A 26,291-nucleotide genomic window follows, 5' to 3' on the forward strand; every position below is an offset into this window, starting at 1 on the left:
GCTCATTGGGGCCCTGGGCAAGGATTGTAGGTAGGGGGACCCGGAAGAGGGGGTCCGGGAGGGGTGGAGGAACGCAGGCGCAGAGGCCAGTGAAGAGGGGGGGTCAGGGTGTTTGGAAGTGGAACAGAGCTGGAGGCCACCAAATCCTTGCCAGGGGCCGCCACGCAAATATGTATCCATCCTCAGAGGATTATTATATTAAGGATATATATTGGCGTGGTGGCCCTGTGCAGGTGCACAGCTTGCAAATGCCTAAGGCCGCCCCCGGCATGATGTACTCGAACAGTGACATATGTAGAAATCGAGGGCCACTTACTCACGAAGTGCAGTGCAGCAGCCACAACTGCTGTGCTGCTTGAAAAGGAAAGAGGAGGAGAGCAACATATTTAAGGAAATATGTCACTCTCCTCCCCTTTCCCTAGCGCCAGCGCTGAAATCAGCTGCTGTGCACCATGGAGACACCTTTGCGCCATAGTGCAAGGGTGTCTCTGTGAGTCTAGCATAGGTTTTGTACTGGAAGGGTACCCTTCCTGTATAAAATACTATGCGTCGACTGACTTTAATCCTTTTCCCTCTTTGTATTTGTGCTTTAAAATCCAGCACACGTACAAATTCGGAAAAGAAAGGTGAAATTAAAACATTTCTACTTTGTTGCGCCTACTTCACAAGGGCACAGTTTTCTGCTGCTAAACCCTACTTTATTTAATAAACTAGCAGCCCGTCCTGACATTGTCCGGATATGAATTGCTGCCGGCCAGTAGTATATTGTTTTGTAGGATTTCGTTTTGATAGCATTTCTTATCTGTGACAGGCCTGTGAAACGCTCTGATTCACAGTGCACTGCTGATGCACTTAAGAGTGCGCGTTCAGTAGTGTGTGAACTCGAGTTTCCCGACTTTATTTTTCCTTGCAATATTATATAGCGCAAACTCGACAACATGGCATGAGCACAATTTACATTACAGAAGAACACATTAATTTGTGGTAGGCACGTGGAGACAAAGCGATTTGCCTGGAATCACAGGATGTTGAGCTGATGCCGAGATTCGAACGTAGCTCCCCAGCTCTAAAGTTCGCAATTCTAGAACTTGTGGCGGGAGGTGTGTCTAAAAGTGTATGTCGGTGCTGGCCATCAATGAGAGAGACCTGTTCATTTTTCAAATGGGTGGTGAAAAAATATGAGTATTTTGCTGGAGATGTGGGCCGCCATGCCACCAGTGTACTTAACGGGGGAGGGTAAACACCCATTATTCCGCAACTTTCTTTCCGCATACCATCACTCCGCATACTTTCATTACGAAAGTACCATGACTCCGCAATGCCATTATAACGCATGGCATTACATTTTATATGCTTTTACCACGCATACATTTACAACGAAATTCGTTGTAAATGCATGAATGGTAAAAGCATGTTTTTTATGTTTGGATAAGGTAAGTAGGGTTTAGGGGTATATGTTTTGGGGTACTGAGGTATATGTTTTAGGGTGTTTGGGTATTTTGAGGGTTCAGATATAGTTTTGGGTTATGGGGTACAGGGGTAGTTTTAGGGTTTAGGGATAGGTATGGGCTTTGGGGTACAGGGGTATTTTTAGGGTTCAGGGCTAGGTTTGGGTTTTGGGGTATTTTTAGGGTTCAGGGGTAGGTTTTTAGGTCTTGCCTGTCAATGCGCATGCACATTGAGCTTGCGAGACTATGGGGGCTTAAACAGACTTTAACCAACTTGCGATTCCATGGCGATTCCTTGCAGTGCCCGTCAAATTGAAGCTCAATGCGCAAGCGCATTGACATTAAAAGCGCGTGCACATGAAAGCGACAAGGCTCCCTCCCACGGCAATCCCCAACCCCATCCGCCAGCACCTCCCCTCTCTCTCGCACCCACCCCCAGCCGCCAGCACCGCCCCTCTCTCTCCCCGCACACAGACAGGGTCGCATTCCTCCACAGCCAGGCTGCCATTTCTCATCCCCCTCCCCAGCCACCAGCTCCTCTGTCTCATCTCCCTTAAACATGCACAACTCACACACTGAAACACACTATTTTTAAAACAAAATTCGACAGCCTTCGACATCTGTTCCTCAGCCCCCAGCCGCCAGAACCTCCCCTCTCTCTCCCCGGACACAGCCAGGCTCGCAATTCTCCTCCCCCAACCCCATCCGCCAGCACCTCCCCTCTCTCTCGCACCCACCCCCAGCCGCCAGCACCTCCCCTCTCTCTCCCCGCACACAGACAGAGTCGCATTCCTCCACAGCCAGGCTGCCATTTCTCATCCCCCTCCCCAGCCACCAGCTCCTCTGTCTCGTCTCCCTTAAACATGCACAACTCACACACTGAAACACACTATTTTTAAAATAAAACAAAATTCGGCAGCCTTCGACATCTGTTCACCAGCCCCCAGCCGCCAGAACCTCCCCTCTCTCTCCCCGGACACAGCCATGCTCGCAATTCTCCTCCCCCTCACCAGACGCCAGCACCTCCCCTCTCTCTCCCTGCACACAGCCAGCCTCGCATTTCTCCTCCCCCTCCCCATCCGCCAGCACCTCCCCTCTCTCTCCCTGCAGTACCACGGACGTGTTTTGTCTTAAACACGCATTTCACAGCTTCGCATTGAATACTAAAACATGTTGGAAGCATCATGTTCTTAAAATAATTTTTTATTAACTAACACACATTAATTTGCATGGTACCCCAAAAAAAAAAAAAACTATCTAAATGTGTGGGAGTGAACGGCAGCGTTCAAATGCTGGTTGCACGTTGCAGCCCGTTCCTTTCTGCTGATACTTAGTTTGTATCGAGTGCCGAGCCTGCATACTTAAAACCAGGGCTTCAAACTGAGCCTGCAAAGGGAAGCCGCATTGAAAGCCCCCTCAGCCACCCACCCCATCAAGCCACACGAAACAAATAGAGGGCTGCCATTGTTTTTTGATTTGGGTGGGCTCACCAGCATTTGAACGCTGGCTATTGGCATTGTAATTTATTGTTCATTATCAGACTCGCTAGAAATGTTGCTCGTTTAGCAACGGATCCTTTCGTACAACACACACTCCGTTCAGACCACTTCGCCACACCACAAATAACTTTTCAAAAACACATTCCCGGCAGCTTGCAACCACTCTGCAGCTTGCACACATACACACAGGAAAACACAACTCACAGACAATACTTTACTGCTGATCAGATAACACAATTCACAGACAATACTTTACTGCTGATCAGTATACATCCAGACTCACTAGAAATGTTGCTCGTTTAGCAACGGATCCTTTCTTACAACACACACTCCGTTCAGACCACTTCGCCACACCACAACAAAATTTTCATACACACATTCACGGATCAAGGGGACTTTCACACACACCCTCTATTATGTCTCCTTCAGTTGCATTTTTACGCACACACAACTAACAACACAGCTTCTGCTTACTTAACACTAACAACCTGCTAGACAGTGGCCACAGCTTCTAATTACATTTGGGACACAAATCTGGCACACAATCTCTGATTAATATGCATAGTAACAGACATCCCTATACACCAGGCGTACCTCCTCACCCAATCGGCATCTATCACCCACTAGGCATCTATCACCCACTCTGCATCTATCACCTCTGCAGCTTTCACGCACTCTGAAGCTTGCATCCACTCTGAAGCTTGCACCCACTCTGAAGCTTGCACCCACTCTTCAGCTTGCACCCACTCTGCAGCTTGCACCCACTCAGCAGCTTGCACCCTCTCTGCAGCTTGCACCCTCTCTGCAGCTTGCAACCACTCTGCAGCTTGCACGCATACACACAGGAAAACACAACTCACAGACAATACTTTACTACTGATCAGATAACACAACTCACAGACAATACTTTACTGCTGATCAGTATACATCCAGACTCACTAGAAATGTTGCTCGTTTAGCAACGGATCCTTTCTTACAACACACACTCCGTTCAGACCACTTCGCCACACCACAAGAAAATTTTCATACACACATTCACGGATCAAGGGGACTTTCACACACACCCTCTATTACGTCTCCTTCAGTTGCATTTTTACGCACACACAACTAACAACACATACTACATTACACGCAGAACTTATGGATTGCTAACACAGCTTCTGCTTACTTAACACTACCAACCTGCTAGACAGTGGCCACAGCTTCTAATTACACTTGGGACACAAATCTAGCACACAATCTCTGATTCATATGCATAGTAACAGACATCCCTATACACCAGGCGTACCTCCTCACCCACTCAGCATCTATCACCCACTCTGCATCTATCACCTCTGCAGCTTTCACGCACTCTGAAGCTTGCACCCACTCTGCAGCTTGCACCCACTCTGCAGCTTGCACCCACTCTGCAGTTTGCACCCACTCTGCAGCTTGCACATATACACACAGGAAAACACAACTCACAGACAATACTTTACTGCTGATCAGCATACATCCAGACTCGCTACAAATGTTGCTCGTTTAACAACGGATCCTTTCTTACAACACACACTCAGTTCAGACCACTTCGCCACACCACAACAAAGTTTTCATACACACATTCCCGGATCAAGGGGACTTTCACACACACCCTCTATTACGTCTCCTTGGGTTGCATTTTTACGCACACACAACACACAACACATACTAAATTACACGCACACCAAAACAAAGAAAAATGACAGCAAGTTCGAGGCACAGGAGGGATGGCTAGCTTTACTTTCAAAAGACTTGTGTCAAAACGAAAAAAAAAAAAATCACCCCATTCAGCAGGCCTACTATTTCCCCAACTCCCTCTACAGCGTGATACGGAAATTTATGAGATTGTATCTATAGGCTTGCACCTAAAAAAACTTTTCCTATTTTGACATCATTGGCATTACGTTATTAGAACCTTTACAATGCTTGGGAACAATAAATACATGCAAACATTTACTGTATGTCTCACACCGTCCAAGTCCACCCTCCAACTACACCCTATACCTACAATACCACCCTACAACTCTACACTCCAACTACAACTCCACTCTCCAAATCCAAACATAAATAACGTCAGGCAACATTTATTTTAATACGTAAAAATCGGATTACACACTTGTAGCTATTAAAAAATTAAAACTTAATGCAACGTAAGGACAGTGCAGCAATTAATACACAAAAATAAAGAAAGGGATTGTAAAATAAAACAGTTTTTTCACAAAGATCATAAATGCACACAAAATAGCCAAACATATGAATACACAGCAAATAATACAACAGTTTTAAAGTGGACATAGTGAGCTAAAGGAAAAAAATTCACAACAGAAAGCACTTACTAAAGTAAGGGAAAATAAACCAGTAAACAATGCCAGAAATAATCAAAAACACAAACAAAATGCGTCATCACAAAAGCACAAGACTCTGGTGTTGCTCTGACTGATGCTGCTGTTGCACGAAGTGTTTTGGTGGTGCTAAGTGCACAACCACAGGAACACCGTACACCAAAACAGCATCAAACAACATCAAAAGAGCACAACTCGACAACACAACAGCCAACGCACCTTGCCCACGCAGCTGTTCACAAAAATTTAGGGAAGTACAGAAAATACAAAAACATCCTAAGACGTCTACCCTTATACCCATAAATTTGAAGCAACACCCTTATTCTCACTGTTGCATACATCAAAAATAGTTCACATACACATTCTGATCTAACACATACAAAGCTAAAAAACACAAAACACGTTTGGGAAAGAAAATAGACTGCATACAGTACTACAAATTCACACACACTGTGGCAAACTCCAAAAGGCTCACATGCACTCACCCTCACACTCACACCGTCAAAGTCCAGCCTCCAACTACACCTTATAACTACAATACCACTCTACAACTCTACACTCCAAATACAACTCCAGCCTCCAACTGTACACATAAATATCGTTAAGCAACTATTTGAATTATACGTAAAAAGCGGATTACACACTTGCAGCTATTCCAAAATGCAAACTTAAAGCAACGCAAGGAGAGTGCAGCTATTAATACACAAATATGCAAAAAGGGATTGGAAAATAAAACAATTCTTTCACAAAACGCATAAAATACACACATTACATCACTGTACATCCTCTTAATACATTGATAGGGAAAATACATTCAGCAAATCCAAAAAGTTTCCTTTAATACATCGAGTACCTCAATAACATATAATCCGGCTACTTCAGCATCACAGGAAAAAAACAATGCAAACACAACATACATAAATATAATAGAAACTAAATAGCACTTCAAAGTTCAAACAACAGCTCTTGTACGTCAAATAACAAACACCAGCAAAAAATACATTACATTACAGTTTTCGAAAACATATACATTACATATCAACATTTGAAAACAAGACTTTAATTTACATTACATTATAAACATTTACAAATATTACGATCGGAAAAAAAAATGTCAACAGTTATAAAAATACACTCCTATTCATTCGTTAACTTAAAGATACTATAGATACTACATTACATTACATAAAAAAACACTTTGGAATAAATTCTTACCTGTCAAACGACGCAGCAACAGCACAGGAACAAGAACACGCCTTCCGCGCACCAACATTCTCGATCTTCTGGCGAATTCCACCGTTGACGTAAGCAAATCGGAACGCAACGTCAAAAACGTCGCACTCCGATTGGCTACAAATAAACGTCAAGGAAACGTAAACACTCACAACACAAAAATAAACTAGAACGCTAACGTAGGGAACGTCAAGGTGACGCATTGCGTCGGCCATTTTTAAAATAATACATTTTAATACGGGACTCCACAGACACCAAAAACACACATAACACCACACAGTAATTAAAAAACACACACAGTTCTATTACATACAAAAATACACATAAGGCAGGACAATTACAAAGGGAAGATCTATCACGTTTTTTTTACACGACACATATTAAAAAATTATTATTAACATACACACACTCAAAACATCACCCTCACACCCCAAAACTCTCACACTCCTTCACACACCTTCAATCACCCTCACACAACATCACCCTCACACACCATCACACACCTTCAGCCTCACACCCACTCACTCACCCTCACACACCCTCACACTCACACACACTCACACACCCTCACTCCCCTCAAAAAATAACACCCCTCACAAAAAGCTCACACTCACTACACCGGACAGCCTCACCCACTCACCCCCCTCACACTCTCTCACATCAACACCCCTCAGCCTCACACAGCCTTACCCTCATCACCTCACCCTCACACACCCTAACTCTCAACCTCAACAACTCACACACACTCACACTCCCTCGCTCACCCTCACACACACTCACACCCCCTCAACCTCACACGCCATCACCCTCACACACCCTCACTCCCATCACAACATCACACCCCTCTCACACTCACTACACCTCACACACTCACCCTCAAACACCCTCACACCCCCTCACTCACACTCACTCACAATGACTCACACTCAGCCTCACACACCCTCACCCTCACACACCCTCACACACCCTCTGCCTAACAACACCTCTCTCACCCTCACTCACCCTCACACACACTCACACTCACACACCGTCACACACCCGAAGCCTCACACCCCCTCACTCACCCTCACACTCACACACACACCCCCTCACCCTCAAACACCTTACACTCACACACACACACGCTCCCCTGACACCCATCACAACACTCTCACACTCACTACACCTCACACACTCTCAGCCGCAAACAACCTCACTCATCCTCACCCTCACACACACTCACACCCCCTCACCCTCACACCCCATCACCCTCACACACGCTCACTCCCCTCACCCTCACACACCCTTACCCCCATCCCCTCAACCACATTCACCCTCAAACACCCTAACTCTCAAACTCACCCACTCACACACCCTCACCCTCACACCATCACACACCCACACTCAATCATTCACCATCAAACACACACACTCACCCTCACACACCATCACACAACCTCATCCTCACAACAGCTCACTCACCCTCACCCACACCCCCTCACCCTCACACCCCTCACTACACTCTCACACTCACTACACCACACACCCTCACCCTCACAGACTCACCCCACTCACCCTCTCTCAACATCAACTCCCTCAGACTCACACACCCTTACACTCATTCTGGCACCCTCACACACCCTCAGTCACCCTCACACACTCACCCTCACACACCCTCACTCCCACCCTCACACAACATCACACTCCCTCACTCACCCTCAGACACACTCACAATCACACAAACTCACACAACAACACCCTCACACCCCCTCACTCACAGTCACTCACAATGACTCACACTCACCCTCACACACCCTCACCCTCACACACCGTCACACACCCTCTGCGTAACAACACCTCTCTCACCCTCACTCACCCTCACACACACTCACACTCACGCACCGTCACACACCCGAAGCCTCACACCCCCTCACTCACCCTCACACTCACACACACACACCCTCATCCTCAAACACATGACATTCACACACACACGCTCCCCTGACACCCGTCACAACACTCTCACACTCACTACACCTCGCACACTCACCATCAAACACCCTCCCACACACTCACCCACCCTCAGCCTTGCAACTTGTCACAATCAACACGCCTCACACTCACACACCCTTACCATCATCCCCTCAGCCTCATTCACACTCAATCAACATCACAACACCTAACTCTCAGACTCACCCACTCACACACAATCACACTCCCTAACTCACCCTCACACACCCTCAGACTCACACCGTCACACACTCACACTCCCTCAATCAACATCAAACACCCTCACTCACCCTCACACACCCTCAACAACACACACCGTCAAACACACTCAGCCTCACAAACACTCACTCAACTTCACCATCACACACACTCACACCCCCTCACACTCACACTCCCTCACACTCACAACACTCACGCTCACACCCCTCACACTCACATCCCTCACTCTCACACCCCTCACCCTCACACCACTCAAGCCACAGATGGGTGTGCGATGGGAGGACGCTCAGCTTGCAGGGCTGTGCTTCTATCCCCTGCTGCACTCTCCTGCTCTCTAGAAATGTGGCATAACAACATAAGCTGCCATCAAAGTCACGTCAATACAAATCATGTGGCATTCCAAATGCTATAGGTGTAATGCTTGTTTGTTTTGGGGTACAGGGGTATTTTAAGGTTTCAGGGCTAGGTTTGGGTTTTGGGGTAAAGAGGTATTTTTAGGGTTCAGGGCTAGGTTTGGGTTTTGGGGTACAGGGGAATTTTAAGGGTTCAGGGCTAGGTTTGGGTTTTGGGGTACTGGGGTATTTTAGGGTTCGAGGGTAGGTTTGGGTTTTGGGGTACAGGGGTATTTTTAGGGTTCAGGCCTAGGTTTGGGTTTTGGGGTACAGGGGTATTTTAGGGTTCAGGGGTAGGTTTGGGTTTTGAGGTACAGGGGTATTTATAGTGGTCAGGGCTAGGTTTGGGTTTTGGGGTACAGGGGTATTTATAGGGTTTAGGGGTAGGTTTGGGTTTTGGGGTACAGGGTATTTTTATAGGGTTAAGATGGGTTAGTGTTTAAGGGTGTTGGGGTATTTTAAGGAGTAAGGGTGGGTTATGATTATGGGGTGCAGGGGTATTTAAAGGGAGCAGGGTGGGATTAGCACACGATATGAGACATGGCATGAAGGGCGGAACGTACCACACCCCCCCTAGCGTTTCACGCCCACAGCACAACGCAGACACGCCCACAAGGGACTACTTTGCTGGCACGGTTCTTTTACCTTTTAAATGTATATGGTCAGGTGGTGTCTGCATAGCCTATGTCCTTTTGCTGCAAATGCCCTTTCCAACGCTGTATTGGGTGTTGTGATTGGTGCTGTGGTTCCTGAGATTACCTGCCTCAAAGGTTTGGGCTCTCTCTTCATTATATTAGTGTCGATTTATTATTGGTACCATACTAATTTTAGGATACGTGGTGTATTCTAAGGAGATTTTACTCTTCTGATCCTCTCCTGGGATTTTGTGAACCATGTTTGCGAGAAAACTGTTTTCTTTCATGATTTTCTCATAGAGGTTATGGAAAGTGATACAGAATATAAACTGAAAACATATTTTCTGTAAATTACAGGGGTATTTATAGGGTTCAGGGCTAGGTTTGGGTATTGGGGTACAGGGGAATTTATAGGGTTTAGGGATAGGTTTGGGTTTTGGGGTACAGGGTATATGTATAGGGTTAAGATGGGTTAGTGTTTAAGGGTGTTGGGGTATTTTAAGGAGTAAGGGTGGGTTATGATTATGGGGTGCAGGGGTATTTAAAGGGAGCAGGGTGGGATTAGCACACGATATGAGACATGGCATGAAGGGTGGAACGTACCACACGCCCCCAGCATTTGTCACGCCCCCAGAACACGCCCACAGCACAACGCAGACACTCCCACAAGGGACTACTTTGTTGGCATGGTTCTTTTACCTTTTAAATGTATATGGTGGGCGTCTGCATAGCCTATGTCCTTTTGCTGCAACTGCCCTTTCCAACGCTGTATTGGGTGTTGTGATTGGTGCTGTGGTTCCTGAGATTACCCGCCTCAAAGGTTTGGGCTTCTCTTTATTATATTAGTACTAGCAGCCCGTCCCGACGTTGTCTGGGTATGAATTGCTGCCGGCCAGTAGTATATTGTTTTGTAGGATTTGGTTTTGATAGCATTTCTTATCTGTGACAGGCCTGTGAAACGCTCCGATTCACAGTGCACTGCTGATGCACTTAAGAGTTCAGTAGTGTGTGAACTCGAGTTTCCCTACTTTATTTTTTCTTGCAATATTATATAGCACAAACTCGACAACATGGCATGAGCACAATTTACATTACAGAAGAACACATTCATTTGTGGTAGGCACGGGGAGACAAAGTGATTTGCCTGGAATCACAGGATGTTAAGCTGATGCCAAGATTCGAACGTAGCTCCCCAGCTCTAAAGTTCGCGATTCTAAAACTTGTGGCGGGAGGTGTGTCTAAAAGTGCATGTCGGTGCTGGCCATCAATGAGAGAGACCAGTGCATTTTTCAAATACGTGGTGAAAAAATATGAGTATGTTGCTGGAGATAAGGGCCGCTGTGCCACCAATGTACTTACCGGGGGAGGGTAAACACCCATTATTCCGCAACTTTCTTTCCGCATACCAGCACTCCGCATACTTTCATTACGAAAGTACAATGACTCCGCAATGCCATTATAACGCATGGCATTACTTTTTATATGCTTTTACCACGCATACATTTACAACGAAATTCATTGTAAATGCATGAATGGTAAAAGCATGTTTTTTTTAATGTTTGGATAAGGTAAGTATGGGTATAGGGGTATATGTTTTGGGGTACTGAGGTATATGTTTTGGGGTGTTTGCGTATTTTAAGGGTTCAGATATAGTTTTGGGTTATGGGGTACAGGGGTAGTTTTAAGGTTTAGGAATAGGTAGGGGTTTTGGGGTATAGGGGTATTTTTAGGGTTCAGGGCTAGGTTTGGGATTTGGGGTATAGGGGTATTTTAGGGTTCTGGGCTAGGTTTGGGTTTTGGGGTACAGGGGTATTTTAAGGGTTCAGGGGTAGGTTTGGGTTTTGAGGTACAGGGGTATTTTTAGGGTTCAGGTCTATGTTTGGGTTTTGGGGTACAGGGGTATTTTAGGGTTCAGGGGTAGGTTTGGGTTTTGGGGTACAGGGTTATTTTTAGGGTTCAGGGCTAGGTTTGGGTTTTGGGGTACAGGGGTATTTTTAGGGTTCAGGGGTAGGTTTGGGTTTTGGAGTACAGGGGTATTTTAAGGGTTCAGGGCTAGGTTTGGGTTTTGGGGTACATGGGTTTTTTAGGGTTCAGGGGTAGGTTTGGGTTTTGGGGTACAGTGGTATTTTTAGGGTTCAAGGCTAGGTTTGGGGGTACAGGGGTATTTTTAGGGTTCAGGGGTAGGTTTGGGTTTTGAGGTACATGTTTATTTATAGGGTTCAGGGCTAGGTTTGGAGTACAGGGGTATTTTTATGGTTATGGGGTAGGTTTGGGTTTTGAGGTACAGGGGTATTTATAGGGTTCAGGGCTAGGTTTGGGTTTTGGGGTACAGGGGTATTTTTAGGGTTTAGGGATAGGTTTGGGTTTTGGGGCATAGGGTATATTCATAGGGTTAATATGGGTTAGTGTTTAAGGGTGTTGGGGTATTTTAAGGAGTAAGGGTGGGTTATGATTATGGGGTGCAGGGGTATTTAAAGGGAGCAGGGTGGGATTAGCACACGATATGAGACATGGCATGAAGGGTGGAACGTACCACACGCCCCCAGCACAAGCCCACAGAACAACACAGACATGCCCACAAGGGACTACTTTGCTGGCACGGTTCTTTTACCTTTTAAATGTATATGGTGGGCGTCTGCATAGCCTATGTCCTTCCGCCGCAACTGCCCTTTCCAACGCTGATTTGGGTGTTGTGATTGGTGCTTTGGTTCCTGAGATTACCCGCCTCAAAGGTTTGGGCTCTCTCTTTATTATATTCGTATGGATGGATAAGGTTCAGCATCAGCAACCTTGGGTGGTTTCATGGGAACACCCATGCTCCACCCATGGTGTTAGACGGACCGGGAGGGTCGGCCGAGGATAAGGGGAGAGGTCTCCGGGGAGAGCCGTCTCCAGCGATCGTACAGAAAAGTAACTTCCCCCCCACAGACGTACACCACACAAGGATAAGGTTTAACGATACTTTATAAGCAATTCTTTAAGTACGGTAAAATGGTACAAGGAGGTCTGGACTCAGGGGTCCCCTCGATTCTGGTCTCTGGATTGGGAAAAGGGTAGCGGGACAGTCTTGTTACCAATAGATGAAAATAGCTCTCAATCCTCGAGCTCGGCGTTTTAGATGATCGGGCCGCGGCGGAGCCAGCAGGTCCCGAGATGGACGAAAGAAGCGACGGTCCGCGGCGGAGCCAGCAGGTCCCGATGAAGATGGTAGTTACAAACGGTCCGCGGCCACGCCAGCAGGTCCCGACGACGATGAGGGTTTACGAAGGTTGCGGCAGCGCCAACAGGCAGGACGATAGTGCTCAAGGCAGAGCTACGGCAGCGCCAGTAGTCCGTCAAGGATGAGTTCTTCTCTGCGTCTCTCGACTCCAGGATACAACTGCCTTCCTGCTCTGGAGCTGCCCCAGTTATAGGGCTGATGCCCTTTGATGTCCGGACCCTCGCACTTGGAGGTCGGGGGTCCGGGATGAGAGAGTCCAGACACCCAGCAGGGGGGTGGAGCCAGCGCCCGGGGAGGTTGTGGGCGAGCGGCACCTGGCGGGGGAGAACCATCGACACCTCTTTCTCCCATTGACCTGCCAAGTAGTCCGCTCACCTCCTGGGTGGATGGTGGTGCCGGGATGTCTGAGGCCTGGCCAGGCCCAGGGTTGGGGTCGATCGGGGGCCACGCGGCCTCGTGGCGGAGTGTCCAAAGATGGCGCCCAGGCTGGGTGCGCGGGCCAGTAGTGGATCGGCCCCACGGGGTCGATATGTTCAGAGGTAAGGGTCCCGGAGGGGACGGAAAACGTGAAGTGGGGGTGTGTGACACTTGAGTGACCGGGCTCGGGCCTGGTCGGGCAGAGGGGGAGCGGCCCTTCATGTGGCCTGTCCAACATGCGTCCCCCCCAGCTGAAGGCGGGGAGAGTCACCCATCCTCTTGGGGATTCTCCTCGTCGAGGCGGAAAAAACGGGACAGGCCATCCGCGTTGGCGTGATCTGGCCCAGGCCGGTGTTCAACAGTGAAGTCCATTCCTTGTAGGGAGATGGACCAACGTAGTAGTTTCGGGTTTTCCCCCCGCATCTGCATCAGCCACTGCAGGGGTCGATGGTCGGTCTGCACCCGAAAGTGTGTGCCAAAGAGGTAGGGCCGGAGCTTTTTGAGGGCCCATACCACGGCGAAGGCCTCCCTCTCGATGGTGCTCCAGCGTTGTTCTCGAGGTAGGAGTCGCCTGCTGATGAAGGCCACTGGCTGATCAAGGCCTTCGGTGTTCACTTGAGACAGGACCGCCCCAATGCCGTGGTCGGAGGCATCCGTCTGGACGACGAATTCCCGGCTGTAGTCGGGGGCCTGGAGCACAGGGGCGGAGCACATGGCGGCCTTCAGTTGTTCGAAGGCTGTTTGACAATCTGGGGTCCAGTTGACCTTCTGGGGTTGATTTTTGGACGTGAGTTCTGTGAGGGGCCCCACTATGGTACCATAGTCTTTCACGAACCGTCTGTAATAGCCCGTGAGTCCCAGAAAGGCGCGTACCTCGGTCTGGGTGATGGGGGGCTGCCAGGACTGGATGGCGGCAATCTTGAGCTGCAGAGGGGCCACCAGGCCGCTTCCCACCTGGTGTCCGAGGTAGGTTACGGACCCCTGACCAATTTGGCATTTGCTGGCCTTGATCGTGAGGCCAGCCCGCTGAAGGGCCTGTAGCACCGCTCGGAGGTGGTGGAGGTGCTCGGACCAATGGTGGCTGTACACAGCGATGTCGTCTAGGTAGGCGGCGCTGAATCCTTCGAGCCCGGCCAAGACCTGATTGACGAGCCGCTGAAATGTTGCTGGAGCATTCTTCATGCCGAAGGGCATGACCTTGAAATGATAATGGCCATCAGGAGTGGAAAATGCAGATCGTTCTTGGGCCCGGGGTGTGAGGCCGATTTGCCAGTAGCCCGCCGTCAGGTCGAAAATACTGAGGTAGCGGGCAGCTCCCATGCGGTCGATTAGTTCGTCGGCCCGGGGGATGGGGTGTGCGTCTGTCCTGGTGACCGCATTCAAGCCCCGGTAGTCGACGCAGAACCGGAGTTCCGGTGTGGTGCCGGGAGTGGCTGCTTTGGGGGCCAGCACTACTGGGCTGGCCCAGGGGCTGTCTGAGGGCTCGATGACCCCGAGCGTGAGCATTTTGGTTACTTCTTCCTGGATGCAGGCCCGTACCCGATCTGGTACGCGGTAGGCCCGGTGGCGGGTAGGGGGGCTGTCCCCCGTGTCCACGTCGTGCACACACCAGGAAGTGACACCTGGAGTGAGGGAAAACAGGCTGGCGAACTGCAACAGAAGGTCTCGACATTCTTGGCGTTGTTCCGGGGTGAGGGCCTCCGAGAGTCGGACCCCATCCACGGAGCCATCTTTCTCCCGAGTCCGTAGGAGGTCAGGGAGGGGTTCGGAGTCTTCTTCGGCTCCATTGTCTGTGGCCATCAGGAGGCTGAGTTCTGAACGCACAAAGTGGGGTTTCAGTCTATTAGCGTGGAGGACCCGGAGGGGGTTCCGTGAAGATTCCATGTCGATGAGATAGGTGACAGGACCCTTGCGCTCGACTACTTTGAAGGGTCCCGTCCATTTGTCTTGCAGGGCGCAGGGTTCGGTGGGGGACATCACCCATACCTGTTGCCCAGGTTCAAATTCGATGGAGGAGGCATTCTGGTCATACCACTTTTTCATGTCCTCTTGACTGGCCTCCAAGTTTGCTTTTGCCAGCTCTCTGAACTGTCGGGTCTGGTTGCGGAGGGTTAGGAGGTATTTGAAGACATCTGGAGGGTTCTTTAGAGGGAGCATTTCCCAGCCTTCCTTGACTAGACTGAGAGGCCCCCGTACGGGATGTCCATACAATAATTCAAACGGACTGAAGCCGAGGGACTTCTGGGGGACCTCTCGATATGCGAAGAGGAGGCACGGCAGCAGCACATCCCACTGGCGACGGAGGGGCTCTTCCAACCCCCCAATCATCCCTTTGAGCGTGCGGTTGAACCGCTCAACGAGTCCGTTTCCTTGAGGGTGATAGGGGGTCGTGAACCGGTAGGTGACCCCACACTGTTGCCAGAGGGACTTCATATATTTGGAAATAAAGTTCGTGCCTCTGTCGCTGACGACTTCTCGGGGGAAGCCCACACGGGAGAAGATCCCCATCAGGGCCCGGCCGACTACCGGGGCTGTCACGGTTCGCAGGGGAACAGCCTCGGGGTAGCGGGTGGCGTGGTCCACTAGCACCAGGATGAACCGATGTCCTTGTTTTGTACGAGGGTCCAGGGGCCCCACAATGTCTATCCCGACCCTCTCGAACGGGGTGGTGACCACGGGAAACGGTTGCAGGGGGGCTTTTAGTTTGCGGCCGCTCTTTCCACTGGCTTGGCACGTGGGGCAAGATCGGCAATGCTGGAGTACATCATTCCTCATTTTGGGCCAGAAGAAGTGGGTCACCAGGCGGCTGTAGGTTTTATCCTGACCCAGGTGTCCAGCCAGGGGGACATCGTGGGCCAGGTTTAGCAAGAAGTCTCTAAAACGGAGGGGCACCACTAGCACTCGGCTGGCCCCCAACTCCGCGATCCTTTGTTCACTGTATAGCAGATCATTGTCCCAGTAGATCCAATGTGTTCCGGAGGTATCCCCTGCGCTTTGGGCGAGGGCTTGTTGGCGGAGTCCCTCGAGGGAGGGACAGGTCTTCTGCTCTTGGCGAAACTGCTCTTGTGTGGGCCCCCCCTCTTGATGCCACTGGTCGAGGCCAGCGAGGTCTGGAGGTTGAGCTGGTTCTGGGGGGACGGCACGGTCGGTGTCCTCGACTGGGGCGACCGGGGGAGGAGGCGCCGGCCATTCGGGTTCCTCTGGTCGGGGATTGGCACGGGTGGCCATGGACCGGGTGGTGACGCACGCCCAGTCCGGGATGCCTAACATCCCCAGGTGTTCCCTTCGTTCTACGGCTGCCCACGGGGAGCTTTCAAGGTCATTTCCCAGGAGGCAGTCTACGGGGGCATCATCTCGGACCGTCACTTTCAACATGCCGGAGACCCCTCCCCACTCGAAAGGGACGCAGGCCATCCGACACAGACTTTCTGAGTTATCGGCTGAACGGACAGGGCAGAGAATGTTTGGTAGGAACTGTTCTGGGGTCACCAGGTGACAGCGGACGGCTGTTACACTGGCCCCGGTGTCACGGAGGGCTTCGGCCTGGCGTCCATTGATGCTCACCCATTGGCTATACTTCCGGGTGTTAGCGGGTAGGGGGACCCGCGGGACCATGTCTTTCCCCCCTAAGCATGCTAGAGCCATGGCGGCTGGCTCCCATTCTTGATGCTCTTGCTCATATTCTTCTTGCTCCTCTGAGATCTGTTCTTCCCCCAGAGCAGCAGCGGCCACTTGGCGGGGTCTTGGGCTCTGGTACTGTGGGCAATTTGGGTCGTTTGCATAGTGGCCGACTCGTTGGCATCGATGACACGTGACATTGGCTCGGTATCCCGGTCGCGCCGGGGTGCTGCCCCGGTTGGCCGGGGGGGTGGTGCTGGTAGCGGGGGCGACCGGAGCGTTGTCTCTTCCGCGTCCTTGGCCCCCTCCTCCTCGGGGACGGTGCTGACCGTTGCTGTTCCGGTTCTGTTCATAGGATCCATTTCGGCCCACTCTGGTGATTTCCCACCGGTCAGCCTCGGCTGCGAGCTGCCGTGGATCAGTCAATTTGCTGTCGAGGAGGTGCTGGCGGAGCTCAATGAAGCAATTGTTTGATAGATGCTCCCACACCATGAGATTGAAGAGTTGTTCGTAAGTTGTGACATTGCTTCCTTTGATCCAGCCCTCGAAGGCTCGGCTAAAATAGTTCACGTAGTCCACCCAAGTTGTACCCGGGATGCGGGTGCAGTCTCGGAACCTCTGACGGTACATCTCGGGTGTGAGCCCATAGCGGATGAGGAGGGCAGCTTTCATGTGGTCATAGGAGGTCATCTGGTGGTCCGGGAGCTGTAGCAGGGCATCGCGGCCCTCATTGAGGAATCTCCCCCATAGACCGGCTCCCCAGTCGCTTCGATCGATCCGGTGGGCGGTCATAGCGATTTCGTAGGCCTTGAACCATTGCTGGATGTCGTCCTCTCGGAAGTATTCTCGAACGACATCCTTGGGGATGTGTACCTTTTTCTCTGTTGCCCCTGGGGGGTGGGGTTGCTCGGGCACCCCTAACTCTTTGTTCTGCTTGCGTAAGTCTATCTCAGCTAATTTGCGCTCGTGTTCATATGCCAGTCTCTTTTCCTCGAGCTCCCTTTGTCTCTGTTTTTCCTCTCTTTCTTCTCGGAGACGCAGGTGCTCTAAGCTCAGTTTTTGTTCGGCCAACTTAAGTTCAACATCCATTTTGAGCCGGGCCATTTCTAGTTCATGTAGTCGTGTTCTTTCTCGTTCCTGGATCTCGTCCTGCGAGAGACCCGTTCTTCGCTCCTCGGGGGCCGTGGTGTTTTTTTCTACTGTTGCGATGTTTTGGTCGGTGGTTCCGACGGCCCCGGTTTCTGCCCAGGACTCTAGGGCATGCTTGAAATCGTCTTTTGTACTTAGACCGGTGGTAGCGATACCTAGTTCGATGCAGAATTGTTTTAATTCACGATGGTTGTACTCGTCCAATTTCTCCATCTGAAATTTCTCTGTGGATCCGCTTTCTTTGGTTGTCATCGTGATTTCGTCGTGGGGTGAGCTACTTTCTGTACGATTATGCGGTGATTCGGATCGCGCCGCTGGCCACCAATGTTAGACGGACCGGGAGGGTCGGCCGAGGATAAGGGGAGAGGTCTCCGGGGAGAGCCGTCTCCAGCGATCGTACAGACAAGTAACTTCCCCCCCACAGACGTACACCACACAAGGATAAGGTTTAACGATACTTTATAAGCAATTCTTTAAGTACGGTAAAATGGTACAAGGAGGTCTGGACTCAGGGGTCCCCTCGATTCTGGTCTCTGGATTGGGAAAAGGGTAGCGGGACAGTCTTGTTACCAATAGATGAAAATAGCTCTCAATCCTCGAGCTCGGCGTTCTAGATGATCGGGCCGCGGCGGAGCCAGCAGGTCCCGAGATGGACGAAAGAAGCGACGGTCCGCGGCGGAGCCAGCAGGTCCCGATGAAGATGGTAGTTACAAACGGTCCGCGGCCACGCCAGCAGGTCCCGACGACGATGAGGGTTTACGAAGGTTGCGGCAGCGCCAACAGGCAGGACGATAGTGCTCAAGGCAGAGCTACGGCAGCGCCAGTAGTCCGTCAAGGATGAGTTCTTCTCTGCGTCTCTCGACTCCAGGATACAACTGCCTTCCTGCTCTGGAGCTGCCCCAGTTATAGGGCTGATGCCCTTTGATGTCCGGACCCTCGCACTTGGAGGTCGGGGGGTCCGGGATGAGGGAGTCCAGACACCCAGCAGGGGGGTGGAGCCAGCGCCCGGGGAGGTTGTGGGCGAGCGGCACCTGGCGGGGGAGAACCATCGACACCTCTTTCTCCCATTGACCTGCCAAGTAGTCCGCTCACCTCCTGGGTGGATGGTGGTGCCGGGATGTCTGAGGCCTGGCCAGGCCCAGGGTTGGGGTCGATCGGGGGCCACGCGGCCTCGTGGCGGAGTGTCCAAAGATGGCGCCCAGGCTGGGTGCGCGGGCCAGTAGTGGATCGGCCCCACGGGGTCGATATGTTCAGAGGTAAGGGTCCCGGAGGGGACGGAAAACGTGAAGTGGGGGTGTGTGACACTTGAGTGACCGGGCTCGGGCCTGGTCGGGCAGAGGGGGAGCGGCCCTTCATGTGGCCTGTCCAACATGCGTCCCCCCCAGCTGAAGGCGGGGAGAGTCACCCATCCTCTTGGGGATTCTCCTCGTCGAGGCGGAAAAAACGGGACAGGCCATCCGCGTTGGCGTGATCTGGCCCAGGCCGGTGTTCAACAGTGAAGTCCATTCCTTGTAGGGAGATGGACCAACGTAGTAGTTTCGGGTTTTCCCCCCGCATCTGCATCAGCCACTGCAGGGGTCGATGGTCGGTCTGCACCCGAAAGTGTGTGCCAAAGAGGTAGGGCCGGAGCTTTTTGAGGGCCCATACCACGGCGAAGGCCTCCCTCTCGATGGTGCTCCAGCGTTGTTCTCGAGGTAGGAGTCGCCTGCTGATGAAGGCCACTGGCTGATCAAGGCCTTCGGTGTTCACTTGAGACAGGACCGCCCCAATGCCGTGGTCGGAGGCATCCGTCTGGACGACGAATTCCCGGCTGTAGTCGGGGGCCTGGAGCACAGGGGCGGAGCACATGGCGGCCTTCAGTTGTTCGAAGGCTGTTTGACAATCTGGGGTCCAGTTGACCTTCTGGGGTTGATTTTTGGACGTGAGTCCTTCATGTGGCCTGTCCAACACATGGTATACGCCCCTTGGAGCTAAGTAATGCAAGGTTGCGTTACTTTCATGTTATTTCCAGTGCTAAAAAAGATTAGCGCCAGAAAGTAAATCAGAAAAAAAATGGTGCCGATTCTCATCACTTTTGTGACGCAAACGCGGCGTAAAATCTTTGGAAATCTCCCCCTCAGTTTCTATCTATAGGTGCATCTCCGGGACACTGCACATGCGTACAAATATATTGCAAGGACACCAAACAGAACTCGATGCCGAATGTACTTTGACTCTACTTCGAATAGCAGGGTTGAAATTCTTTTAGTTTTACATGGATATAGGGCACATTTCAAGTATAGAAATACTAACTGACAGCAGAATTTAACATGTCCAACAGCCAAGTTAAAATAATTTGTTAATGTTTCCAAATTGTTTTTTTCCTACCACATTTAAGGTGAAGAGAGAATGTTGCCTGTGGCTGATATATTTTGAATTAACTGTAAACATTTTTGCTTTGTAAAATGAGCGGTTTTTTACAAGTGTGTTGCAGAGAATTTAATATAATTTAGCCTTTTGACACTGGCTTCAGTTAGGGTCACAGAAAGGAAAGGTCAGCATAGATCTCCTGTTAAAAGTATAAGCGACATCCTAGAAGTTGCTTGGTATGCCTGTATGTGAACATACAGCAAATGATGCTGGAAATCTAAACACAGGCCCCTTTATTTTCCATTTTGCATATTAACAACGTCAAGGTTCTTAGAAGGTTCTGCAGTATGTACTGCACCCCTTTTTTCAGAGCCACTGGATTTGATCTGCTGATTTTTTTCTTGGGAAAACAGTGGAGCTGCAGTGTCTGATACAACACATGGAATTTCTCGATCAGAGTGAATTCGGAGTTACCACACATACCGGAATTTAACCGGCCACTTGTAATGAAGCCCTCAGAAGGTTTGTACTTCCAAACAGTTCAGATGGTGATATTTGCTCTAAAATTTGTCATTTCGAAGCAGGTCGTTTTTAATGTTACTTGCTGCTACTTCTTTTGCAAACCTCAGACGGATAAGTGGCTGATAGGACCCACAAGCTGTCTCCTCTACCCCTCTGATGCACACCGATCTCTGCACTGAGTGCATTAAATCGTATTAGAACATTGGACTGTTGGGAGCTCCATCGAACACAATGAAGTGACTTATGGCCATATGTATCATCAACCAGATTTGCGATTCTGAAATAGCGATGTTTTAGAAATCGCTATTTCAGAATCGCAAATTGGGATGTATGTACAAATTCGCAATTTTTTTGCAAATTCTTTGTATTCCTTAATTGCGATTAGCAAATTGCGAATCGCAATTAAGGAATACTTTCCCATTCATTCCTATGGGCAAGGAGGCCCATAGGAATGAATGGGAAGTTATTCTCAATTTGCGATTCGCAATTTGAGAATCGCAAATTGAGAATAATTTCAAGGGTGCAGGGGTGTCCACAGGACACCCTGTTGCACCCCTGAAATAAGCATGGGTGCACATGTGGCGCACATACATGCCCTAAGGGCATGTATGTGCGTCACATGGCACTTTGAAAAATGCTAACATTTGCATTTCTCAAGGAATTCGCAACTTACCACCAACTTGAAGTTGGTGGTAATTTGCGATTCCTTAAGGACAATTTGCTAATTTTTTTTGCTTCATACATTGCATTTAAGGAATCGCAAATTTTGCAATTCCATATTTTGCACCAGATTTTCTATAATACATACCATTTACCAAATTTGCATTCGCAAATGCCGAAATTCTGCAAATTTCGGTGTTTGCGAATGCAAATTTACTTGATACATATGGCCCTTAGGGCTTATAATGGCTGGTATAAACCTTCTGCTCCAACAGTCCAATGTTTGTAGTTCTACCAACTAGGTGGAATGCTCTAGTAGCCTCATAGCCCGCTGTCTTGGGCATACCTGGTGTTAAAGGACCTTTTCCTCGTTATTGGCCCTCGTCTGTGGCTCAGTCCTATAAATCGTTTTCAGGGCCGTTAACAACCAATATAGCCCTTGTCAGTTTACTATAAGATGTGATACCCTAACCACTTTATAGCTGAAAGGTGCGGACTTTAAATATTTGTAGGCTAGGCAGTTGAGGTTTGCGAAGTTGTGAATTTTTTCCTGCTATGGACATTTTTATGCTTTCACACCCACATTTGTGTGAAAATCGAGCCACATGTGGTAGTTATCAGGTGTGTTAAATATTTCACCCTTCGTTAAATTTCCACAGGTCAACACTGCCAGAATTTAAAAGGGGAAAAGCATTACTTTTTTCCCACATGATGCAGTCTATGATATGCTACGCACCAAAATCTGCATGTTGTACCCCCCCAAATCTCGTAATAGGTGCTATTTATTGCACCCAATAAATAACATATCCCATGGTTTTGTTTTTTAACAGGAGCAATAACTAACACCTTCGTTCCAACATATTTGAATCGGGAAAACTGTTTCAGTGAAAAGTTTTCATAGAGAAGAATTCTCAGCGACATTCTTTATGTGTTCCTGTTCAGTAAGCAGCCCCTGATTTTTATAGTCAAACCATGTACACAGGCCAGGCCGCTCTGACAGGCTGTGAAGATTTGCCGCAGTGCTAGGCCATCTCTTCAATCTCCTGTTACTTCTGCAACAACAGCCATCAATGCAGCACATATCAGCTGAAAAGATGTTGTAGCTGTTGTAAGTAATTGCGGCGCACAAAGAACACGATATTGAGCACTTGCAATGTGTTTTACAGGCGCTGCACATTTCTTTCCAGTCGGAAGGACACAAGAGAGAGGCGCCGCGCTGCTCAGCTGATTTCATTACCCCGACTCTGGCTTTTTGTGTCAGGCTTAGAAATGTATTTCATTTTGTTGAGATAAAACTGCATCTGGTGAGTGCCTCTGAAACAAGGGGGGACTAGGAATTACATCTAAAGTTAGCTGGCGAATTGCCAAATCGCAGACTGCAACTAAAGTCCTATCTTTAAGATGCCAGAGCACAGGGGCGGCTCTAGGCTCATGGTGGCCTTGGGCAGGGAGCGTAGGTAGGGGCCCCGGAGGAGGGGATTCGGGCGGTGCGGAGCACGGAGCCAGTGAAAAAGGGGGGGGGGGGGGTCAGGGTGTTTGGAAGTGGAACAGAGCCAAAGGCCGCCAAATCCCTGCCAGGGGTCGCCACGCACATATGTATCCATCCTCAGAGGATTATTATATTAAGGATATATATTGGCGTGGTGGCCTCTGGGGTTTGGTGGCCCTGTGCAGGTGCACAGCTTGCACATGCCTAAGGCCGCCCCTGCAGAGCAAGGACAGCTGGTGAATATAAATGACAAGGGCTATGCTGTCTACATGCTTGATTCACGTAAAGGCGTGCGGTAGTTCAATGGACATTACATACTAGTTGGTCGAGCGACATGATACTTGGGTAAAATGGTGAAGTAAAGCAGGCCAAGTGAGAGTAAACAGCAGCTCTATTGCAGGTATGCAGTTCTGAAACTCATTAAAACAATTTTACAATTTTGAAATTCATCGCCACACTAATACAATCAGCAAATCCTGAGCCCCCACCCTGAAACCTCCCCAACAATAAAAATCCCGAAACTATTCTTAAAACTTTTAATTTTCACCATCCCCTTTCGTTCATCCACTGACCTTCACACGTGACTCAACCATAACTCCCCGGTGTTCCTCTGCCAAATCCTACTCTGCTATCCTCCCAACCCTTCCGGCCTGTTGCGACCTCCTTAATTTCTGCCACCTGTCCCAAGTGACAACCTAAATTCCCAGAACTGTAAAAGCAAAAATTGGAAATAACTAAAATTATTGGGAGGGACAAGAATAAAATTACCCTACCCTGACAGGACCACACTGCCGGAATGATGCAATGAACCCAGGGCACCATAACGGTTTTCTGAACCCCGCACAAACGATGACCAATGGGATATCACCTAGTACCTGGGCTACACCATTCTCCTAAAGCTGCCCGGTGGGGCCCAGAAGTCCCCATCAGGCGAAATGGTGAAGTAAACCAGGGAAAGTGAGAATAAAAGGTTGCTTTATTAGGATAGGTATGCAGTTGTCAAACTCATTAAAACATTTAGCAATTTCGAAATTCCTTGCCTCACTAATACAATAAGCAAATCCTAGCCCCTCACCCTTAAACCATCCCCCAGCAATAAGAATCCCCAACCCATTCCATCCCCTTACTTTCATCAACTGACCTTCGCACGTAACTCAACCATCGCTCCTCTGTGTTTCCTCTGTAAAAGCCTACTCTGCAAAGCCCCCAACCTTTCCGGCCTGTTGCAAACTCCTCAATTTCAGCCACCAGGAAAAACCCTGCCAAGGTGTTTTTTCTGTCCCCCCCCCAGTTTTCTGCACAAAAGAGAGAAAAAACTCTCAATTCCTGAAAACATTTTTCACCACAACACCTAACACCGATAAAATGCATGCAGAGCCAGAAAAAAACGGCTGTCACCAGAACAGCCTGATCATTGTTAACACCACCTTTCAAGGGCTAATGTCAAGGCAAATGTTTCTCTTATTTCAAGTAGATTCAATTCATTGCCCACAAACGAGAGGTGAATGCCATCATATCTAAAAAACTGGAAATCTTCTTTTTTGATGTCATGAGTGTTCCAACCAACCTATACCAACACTCATACAAACACATTGCATTTCCAGGTTAACCTTGCATCTCGCTCTTTCAACTGCTGTAAGTTTGACTGAACTTTGCCAAACTCTTCTGGGCACTAGAGCTCTCTATAACAATATGCGGTTCAAAGCCAGAGGGTCCTAGGGAAAATTTTAAGACCCCTCAGGATTTATTCCCCAACACTAGAACAATAAACAATACAAATCCTGGGGTCTATTATGATAATTAGAAAGTGTGGAGAACCACTACTGACTGGTTTACAAAATAGAAAAATGTATTATGAAACAGAACCAGTAGCTATGCCCAACAGAACTAACTTTGGGCCTTTCCCTTTTAGGACAAAATCCCTCACTCACCATAGGTGACATGCTTCATCATAGGGGATTCTCCTCCCAGAGGAAAAACCTGGGGGCATATTATCAAGCCTGTGCGCTAAAATTATCGCCGCTTTATCGCCCGAAAACGGCGGATAAAGCGGCGATAATGGGCTTGATAATATGCTCTATGGAATTCCAATCGAAGCACATGTTAGATGTGAAGACATCTAACATGGGCTTCGATTGGAATTCCACAGAGCATATTATCAAGCCCATTATCGCCGCTTTATCGGCCGTTTTCGGCCGATAAAGCGGCGATAATTTTAGCGCACAGGCTTGATAATATGCCCCCTAGTTCCTCTGGGGGCTACAACCCCCTCTCTGAGAGGGAGGAGCTCAGGGATGTTTTGTATGTTAAATAGGATATCCTAAATCCACATATGAAGAGCTAACAGTGTGAGTGAGAGCGCACCGCAAAAAAATCAAAGGGTGCAGTACCACAGGCTGTTACTGGGTGTCCCAGAGACACCTAGTAACAGCCTGTGGCACTGCACCCTTTCCTTAAAACCTTATATAGGAATGTCATTACCATGAGGCTTAAGGAACAAGCGTGAGCATTTCTGTGCATATTTTTAGGCTTTTGTAGCCTTTGTGGTAAGAACAGAAATTCCACTTCAAAAAAGAAAAAACTTGTGCTTAAGCCTCATGGTAATAGAATTCCTATAATAGGTCTTAAGGATAGGGTGCAGTACAACAGGCTGTTACTAGGTGTCCCTAGTAACAGCCTGTGGGACTGCATCCTTCCCTTAAGACGTAAATTAGGAATTCCTTTACTATGTGACTCAAGGAAGGAGTGTGAGCATTTTTCCTCCTTTAGTGAATTTTTTTTTTTTATTGTGAAGGCTACAAAAGATTAAAATGCTCACACTCGTTTCTTAAGCCTCATGGTAATGGAATTCCTGTATTATGTCTCAAGGAAAGGGTCAGTCTGGGGCCCGCATTTCACTTGCCGGGTGCTCACCTTTTGAGGCGCGTGTATGTGCGCTTGCCCTCCTCTCCCTTCAATCGGAGCCGACTCTTCATGCGAGGAGTACAATAATACTTCCACTTCCACAGCACCTACCGGCATCTTCACACTTTCATTCCCTTGGCAACAAGCACCTTGAAACTTAATTGTTTGCTGTGGCAGCGAACATGTAA

The sequence above is a fragment of the Lissotriton vulgaris genome, chromosome 7 (genome assembly GCF_964263255.1).
Source record: "Lissotriton vulgaris chromosome 7, aLisVul1.2, whole genome shotgun sequence".
Taxonomy (NCBI): domain Eukaryota; kingdom Metazoa; phylum Chordata; class Amphibia; order Caudata; family Salamandridae; genus Lissotriton; species Lissotriton vulgaris.